Below are 8,504 nucleotides of genomic sequence, written 5' to 3' on the forward strand. Positions count from 1 at the left end.
AATAACAACTAGTTCCTTGAATTTCCTTAGCTCTTGAAAGCAAGTACCACAAGTGTAGTACCTCTAATGGCTCACAAACACACTAGGTGAAAGGATGAATATGGGAGAGAGGAGAGAAGGATATCTTGCCCTAAAATTCGTCCCTTTTAGGGTTTCCCAAGGCTTGGACAAATTCTAGTGCCTTAGGGTGCTATTTATACTTGAGGCTAGCTAGGGTTTCAAGGTGGAAACCCTAATCCCTTAGCTTAGGGCCTAAGCAAGTCCATGGACTCCTTTCCTTAAGCCCTTGGACGAAAACTCCTAGATCCTTCTAGGATTTTCGTTCAAGCCTTAATAAAAGTGATCCAATAGCCCAAACTATCAAATAATTACAAAACAGCCCCTGTACTTTTAATTAATTCCTTTAATCCCGAAATTAATTCCTAATTAATTTCTGATTAAATAATAATTAATAATATGATTCCAAATTATTATATTAATCATATAATATAATAAATAAATCATATTTATGCCCTAATCAACCTCTCTCCTCAACTGTCATCCTGTCTAGTCACCAGTGTGAAGGCAACCCAAAAGGACCATGCTCACAATCGGGTCAAGTAAATACCAAAATAGTTATGGACTTAGACACTAATCCAACAGTCTCCCACTTGGATAAGTCTAATAACTATTCTGCGTATGACTTCAGAACCTGATAAGCAATCGTAGCTTCCAAAAGCGCTGTCAACTCTGATCTTATCAGATACGCGTGTCCTTTAGATAAGGGATCATATATTCCTCCATTCTACAAGATATCGTATAGACATGAGACATGGATTGAAATCATTCTCTCAGTCTATGTGTCGTTTCTCGATTTCCGATTTATGATGACTGACTAATTGAACAAATCAAATCAGTCCTGGCCCGGCCGAGCACTTTCCTTTGTCATCACTAAATCATCGAGGGGCCCACAGATATCGCTTTTATCCCACCTTGGGTAAAAGGAATGGATAAACTTCGACTCAAATGCTTGCTTGCACCTACTAATCGAATCACACACAACAATAAGTTTTATAACACCAAGTTACTGGTACGTTTACTTATTGTCAATGTGCAACCGACCAGCAAATAACAACTCACACGTCTCGGTTTCAAGAATATACAATGTTATCGTCTCACCAATCACTCGTGATAAAACCATGAAGTGATTCAAATGAGCGTGGGTTTAATCCAATACTCTAATCTTATCAAAGCACTCATGAACTCTGCAGCAAACTTGTGCTATGTCTAAACACTTTAGACAATCTACAGACAGATTCATGACAGTCTTCCTTCATACCTACTTCCAACGTATAACCGACTGTGGATGTTTGAATAACCTAGTTATTCTGGAAGTCAAAACATGCAAAGTGAAACGCAATAATAATATTAATCCTATATGACCCCAAAACTTTTGAGCGTAAATAAAAACACTTTTATTTAAACACCATATTGATTACTCATTATTCATTGTTTACTGTTTCAGACAATCAACTTATTACTCGAATTATAACCACAATTGTCCCATGCTCCAAGCATGCACACTTTGGTTTCCTATGGTCCATACTCTGTGAAATAGATCAATTGAAAAACTTTCCCAATGAAACTCATTTCACAATCCCCAATTTTTTTTTATTATTAGTATAAGAATACCAAATTCTTGCCACTTTTAGAATATGTCAGATTCTAACACTTTATGCAATGATTCTTTCGTAATGTCATAGCACAAAAGTCACCAAGACCCGGCTAATGAAATTACTAAGTTCTCTATCAGAAATTGTTACAAAACAATTTTATAGATGTGATGTCTCTCACTCAAAGTACATTCCTTTGAACATCCTTTTGCATAAAAGTTTCTAATCTACATAGAGTCTTAATATCCAACTCCCATTAATGGAAACATTTCCATATTTGCTATATGACAACTTATTCTTAATAGAATCTTATCTATTCATAATAATGTCAATATAGTCCATCCAGTACTATACTTCCAACTACTCACAAGCGACAAATCCTCAGTGAACCTCAGACCGTCCTTTGATAGTTGTTTAATTATTTTAGTCAAAACCGATTCTAGTCCTTTTTCCCTCTTAATGCCCTAGGCATTTGGAAAATTTAGAATGGTCAAATATTATAACATATGCAATCGGTCCCATACCCGAAGCGTATTAGACACGATGCATAATGTCTCATATAAAGACGTGATACTTTATCAGCCTTCTGCCATAATATTTTATGTGCCATGTTCCCGCAATTCGAACTATGAAGAGGGATGCCATAATCATAATCGAATTTTGAGAATGCACTATGTATCCTTGACTAAATTTATTAACATTTCTCGATCTAAGCTTTAGAATTTTGAAACGAAGTATAATATTCTCTCCCTTAATTATAGCAAAACAACTTTTCAACCCTTGCAACTTTGCAAAGTGAATCTTTGTTTTCTATAATTAATATTGCTAACTTGCAATACTTACCATAATAATCATGCTCCCACTAACATGATGATTCTTTTCTTACCAGCATAACACTTATGCTCCCACTAGCTTTGACATGTATTCAGAAAACAATTGGACTTCTAGAAAACAATGCTTATTGAATTCCTTAAGTTCATATTTCTAATACCTAATGCTTTGATAAGCCTTTATCTAAGCTTTTTAAGCTCATACACCTTTGCCTTAGATAGCTCACATGTGTGTCTAAACAATTCAGAATTTATGTTACTAAGTCCCAAATGTTCAGATCAATTGCCAAATCTCACAATTCGAACTATGAAAAGGGATGCCGTAATCATAATCGAATTTGAGAATACAATTTTCACAATTGCTATCTTCTTAAAATCTCTCTTAGTGAAAGCATTTCCTCACAATCATTTTCATAAAGGAGGAAAACCTTATGACACTTAGATTTTATGATGTATGTGTTCCTATCCATGTGAATTTGTCAAAACGAAAGTTTGCGACAAATCCAAAACATTATGGACTGAACTTGTTCAATCTTGATTTCTTGCCTCATGGTAACATGAATGCCCACCATATCTTCCAAGCAACTCACCCTTTCATATCAATGTACTTTCCATTGATCGAGGTGCTTTGTCTTTATGCATTCAAATGAGAACTCATAGAACTCACACGCATAATTAACTCAATTGGAATGACACAGAAAAAGAGTATGTCATCCACGATAGGCTTTAAACCTCAAGTCGTGTGCTAGTGATGATCAACTAGGTTTACTCTTGATTTGTTCTTGAAACTTTTCAAGACCATTAAGACTCCCACTGACTCCTTGACATATAAGATTCTCTTGTCAAGAACCATTTCTTGACAAACAAATATTCAAGAGTTAGTGTAGCCTTTTGTCAAGTTCAACACTTCACACAATTGGTCCTGGTTGGTCTTTGTCTTATCCAAGACATCACAACTTACCAATTTCAAATGTGCAAGAATAAGAAAACTTTTTAAATTCCACATCTGTCGAGTGTTATAAACCTATTTAAGACTTGTCACTCATGTCAGAATCTTGACTCTAAGACTTGATATTGGAACGAAGTATGATTGACTTCTTGATTTAACCATTTCTACAATTCTTGATTCCTCTTCTTAGATATGCAATTGCACTAAGACTCACTTAGAGGATCAATTGAGATATGGTTCTTAATCATTAAGACTTATCATAAAACACAATAAAAGGTACTCTCCCTTCTTCTTAGAATAGAGAAACTTTTATCTTTCTGCCTACTTGATTCTTCTTATTCGTTCTGCTATTGATTTAAACTCTTTCAATCAACTCAGAATTATACTTAATCTTATAAGTATAATCATATTTACTAACCTTTAGTAAATCATGACGAATATCTTTATCACTCTTGTGGTGGACTTGATCAACGCACAACCTAGTGTACTCGATCTCCTGGTCCTTCTCTTGACACTTTGCCAAAGAATTATTCTAATTTCCAAAATATGAAGTTTCTCATTCATCACGCAACCAAGTTGTATGATTCCAAGTTTCTGTCCAATTGAAACTTGGGTGATGAGAATCTTCCTTTATTTGGCAAATCCTCGACATTTCACAAATAACATAATCAAGAATCACATCCAATTCAACATTGCTAAAATTAGAAATACATAAACATCCATTTTCACATATGCCATTGCAAGGATAAATAAATAGGACGAAATCAAAATTCATTCTATTGCGGAAAAACTTGTCCTTACAATGCAATTCAAATGAAAACTATGCTATTTCAATTTCTAAGCAATCTATTCTAACTCTAAAGTAGTAGCTCAAAAATCCGATCTTCAAGCAATGCGATCGAAATCCATTTCTTCACGATCAGATTCAGCTTACTTCTTCCCTTAAGCTTCCTCTCTTTTCTTCGATCCTACAAAACATCAAAATGTAATCTTATCACATCATGTATTGAAAATCAAAGAATAGGAACTTATAGAGTTAGTTATTGGATATTACCTGAAGTAGAGCCATACGTCTTGACTCTCCCATCTCTTAGATCTCTCAGGTAAACAGGGCAGCTTCGTCTCCAATGCCCCTTCTCTTGGCAGTAGAAGCAGATGGACTTTTTTGGAATGGCACAAGGAACTATCTCAGAATTTACCTTTTCTGGATTTCCAATGTCACTATTTTCAATGTCCATTGAAGTTTGGGAGTTTGATTTGCCAGACAAATTTGCTCGATTAGCACGCCAAATCATTTCTGATTCAGCAGCTATAAGCAAATAGGTCAAATCAATGAGGGTCACGTCATGGTCCATCATATAGTACTCTCTAACGAACTCACTATATGATTCAGGAAGTGACTGAAGAACCCAGTCAACAGCCAACATTTCTGAGATATCGACACCCATCATCCTTAACCTATCAATGTGTGACTTCATCTCTAAGATGTGTGCACACACAAGTTTCCCATCTTCGTGTTTACTTGCCAATAGGGCTTGAGTGAGCTTGAACTTTTCAAGCCTTTGAACTTGTGGGTTAGGGAGAATAATTGGAGGAGGTGGAGGAAGTGAAGCATGACTCTCATTTCCTTGATCGTATCGTGGAACGTCATCTTCATTTGGAAAGCTTGTTCCAAGGGACTTGGGAAGACCATTGTAAGATTTAGACATCTACAAAACGGGAGAAAATTCAAGTTAGTTGATAAGAATCCTTGATGTAACACCCAAATGAAACATCAAGGCTAGGATCCAACACAACATTCTACAACCTAGAAGAGGGATGCCGTAATCTAGTTGCAGAATATTTGAAGGTAGGTAAATGACGATTTACCAATTCCCACCATGAAAAACGAAAAAGAAATTTAAGTTTTAAATGAATTGAAACTCCTAGATCTTTTGAGATTCATTGAACTTTTCAATGGCATGTTTAATCTCGATTATGCCCTTCTATTTGTGACTGGGATGTCGAGGATCACAAACAAGGTGTGAATAACCATACGAATCACGTGGTGCACCCAATTGCTACTATCACCTAATCAATGTGCCGGTTAGCCACACACGCTCCATTGATCTATGATAAACATCGAGCCACCCTTCGCCACCAATGTCAATCCCAAATTAGTGTGCCGGTTAGCCACACACGCTCCACTAACGTTTGACAAGGGTACGAAGTGTAATTCCATGGATTAGCATACAAATTCACATTTTGCCCTAAAGTAACTAGAATTTGGGAATTTGTAAAAGCATGTAGTTAGTTTGTACTTCATTATACTTATAATGGAAGGTTTCGTCCTATCCTACCCGTTCGGCTAACGACCCTCCACTAGTCAAGAGTGCGGTGGGTAAGAGTGGATACCCATTCAATCGCCATTTTATAGGCAATTTCCTTAAACACCCCTTATAGACCAGCTTCGTGAATGAGGCCTACTAACGGTAAGACTGACTGTTTACCTATACATATATAATATTAGACTTTTAATGTCATATATATATAGTATAGGGTGTATTTTACACTTTTAAAATACTAGGTGGTTTTATTAACTTTCCAAAACCATAAGGGTGTAATTTGAACTTATTCAAAATACGAGGGTTTTAGAATTTAACATTTCAAAATTAAACTTTTAATCAACTTTTAAATTCCAAAACTTGAGGGCAAGTTTTGAAACTTTTCAAAACAATTAGGTTTTAATCTCACTTTAAAATTTTCGAAATTTAAGACTATTTAAATTAAAATTTTAAATATTAAAACTCTTGATTTAATAATTATCTTGAATTAAACTATTAATTTAAATTATTAAATCATAAGGGATTATCTAGATCATAAAGGATAATTACCAATTAAACAATTAATTTATCCTAATCCTTTTAATCCCTCTAAATTTCGAAAATCATGGGATAGGATAATTCAAAATCTTTAATTACCATATATAACCATTAAAGGATAATTACAAGATATGGGGTAATCCAAATACCTAAAATTTAGGATCTTATCTTGGGGAGGAGGCTAATTTCGAAAATCATGGGGTTTTACAAACCCTAGATTTCGAAATCTTGAGGCTTAAGGAAAGGATTTGAAAACCCTTTCAAAATTTCGCAAATTAGGGTATAGAAACCCTAATCTCGAAATCTCTAGCCTCCTAGGGTTTATTGGATATAAACCCTAGTATGTCAAGTTCATACATTTGAATATAGCTAATTGAAAACAAAAAACCTGGCTCTGATACCACTGATGGGTTTTATACAAACAATCATATGTGTGCATGCAACCCTAGAGTTGGATCTATGTTTTCACTATTAGTTATACAACTTTATGAACACAAAAGAACCCTGGCATGCATCTACTATTTTCGAAATTGACATAGGAGAATAGAATACATACATTTTGTTGTTATGTAGTAATAACAACTAGTTCCTTGAATTTCCTTAGCTCTTGAAAGCAAGTACCACAAGTGTAGTACCTCTAATGGCTCACAAACACACTAGGTGAAAGGATGAATATGGGAGAGAGGAGAGAAGGATATCTTGCCCTAAAATTCGTCCCTTTTAGGGTTTCCCAAGGCTTGGACGAATTCTAGTGCCTTAGGGTGCTATTTATACTTGAGGCTAGCTAGGGTTTCAAGGTGGAAACCCTAATCCCTTAGCTTAGGGCCTAAGCAAGTCCATGGACTCCTTTCCTTAAGCCCTTGGACGAAAACTCCTAGATCCTTCTAGGATTTTCGTTCAAGCCTTAATAAAAGTGATCCAATAGCCCAAACTATCAAATAATTACAAAACAGCCCCTGTACTTTTAATTAATTCCTTTAATCCCGAAATTAATTCCTAATTAATTTCTGATTAAATACTAATTAATAATATGATTCCAAATTATTATATTAATCATATAATATAATAAATAAATCATATTTATGCCCTAATCAACCTCTCTCCTCAACTGTCATCCTGTCTAGTCACCAGTGTGAAGGCAACCCAAAAGGACCATGCTCACAATCGGGTCAAGTAAATACCAAAATAGTTATGGACTTAGACACTAATCCAACACCTTCGAATATAGCCAAACTCAAGAAGAAAATAGCAAACTTCCAACAAATCGATGGTGAATCTTTATATGAAGCTTGGGAGAGATAGAAGGGAATGCTAAGGAATTGCCCTCGACACGATCTTAATGTGCAACATGAAGTGTCAATATTCTATGATGGGATAAATGTGACTATGTTAGGCGTGTCAAACCCAACAAATAATGGGATAAAATAATATTAATAAAGCTCAAGTCACTGCTATTTCTTATACTAAAGATAGTATAGAGTAAGCAGGGTCGGTCCACAGGAATACAGGACTTCTTATCTTGCCATATTCTCACACATAATACAAATAATATTAAAATGGGGGATTGTGTTTGAACTTGAATTAAACTTCATAAATAAGAAAAGATTGATAACAAAACGCAGTAAAAGAAGTACATTTCCGATTCTGACTCTTATACATGTATTATGTTGAAAGATGTAATATGATTATAACTCATGTTCAATCTAGGTTGGTAAGTTAGATATTAATAAACTCTAATATCCAAATTGGCAAAAGTATTTTATTCAAAACAAGCTCTTCAAATAAAACTTCATTTAATTGATTCAATTCAAATAAGTTCTTGCATCAAATCATTAAATGACATTAAGTTTTTGCACTAATTACCAACAATGTTTAACATTCCTCTTAAGCTTGGGAATATAAACATTTAATTTTTGATTGCACTAATTTTGATCTAATTACAACCAAGTAAGTGTGTGTTACTAACATCAAATCATAAAACATATACGAATTTCATAATTTGATTAACTAGATTGATAAGAACCCTAGTTCATTGATCAAGTGAAAAAGAGAACTAACCAAACACATGATTAAGATCAAATCAAAGATTACTAGATGTTAAACACAAATTAAGTTCAAATTACAACCTAACAACACATACTTAAGAATTCAGATTCGGAAATGATAATGAAATCAACCACACATGACTAGGTTAAACTACAAATCAAACAAG

General features: G+C 34.5%; 1 non-coding gene across 1 annotated transcript; it reads right to left on the reverse strand.

Annotated features, from left to right (window-relative positions):
* Positions 1 to 7,522: 7,522 nt before the first annotated feature.
* Positions 7,523 to 7,629, reverse strand: LOC145135264 (small nucleolar RNA R71). Its single transcript, XR_013719726.1, has one exon. It is a non-coding gene; the product is annotated as a small nucleolar RNA R71 (small nucleolar RNA).
* Between the last annotated feature and the right edge of the window lie 875 nt (positions 7,630 to 8,504).

Source organism: Lactuca virosa, chromosome 8, assembly GCF_052849685.1.
Source record: "Lactuca virosa cultivar CGN04683 chromosome 8, Lactuca_virosa_CGN04683_v6, whole genome shotgun sequence".
NCBI classification, from domain to species: domain Eukaryota; kingdom Viridiplantae; phylum Streptophyta; class Magnoliopsida; order Asterales; family Asteraceae; genus Lactuca; species Lactuca virosa.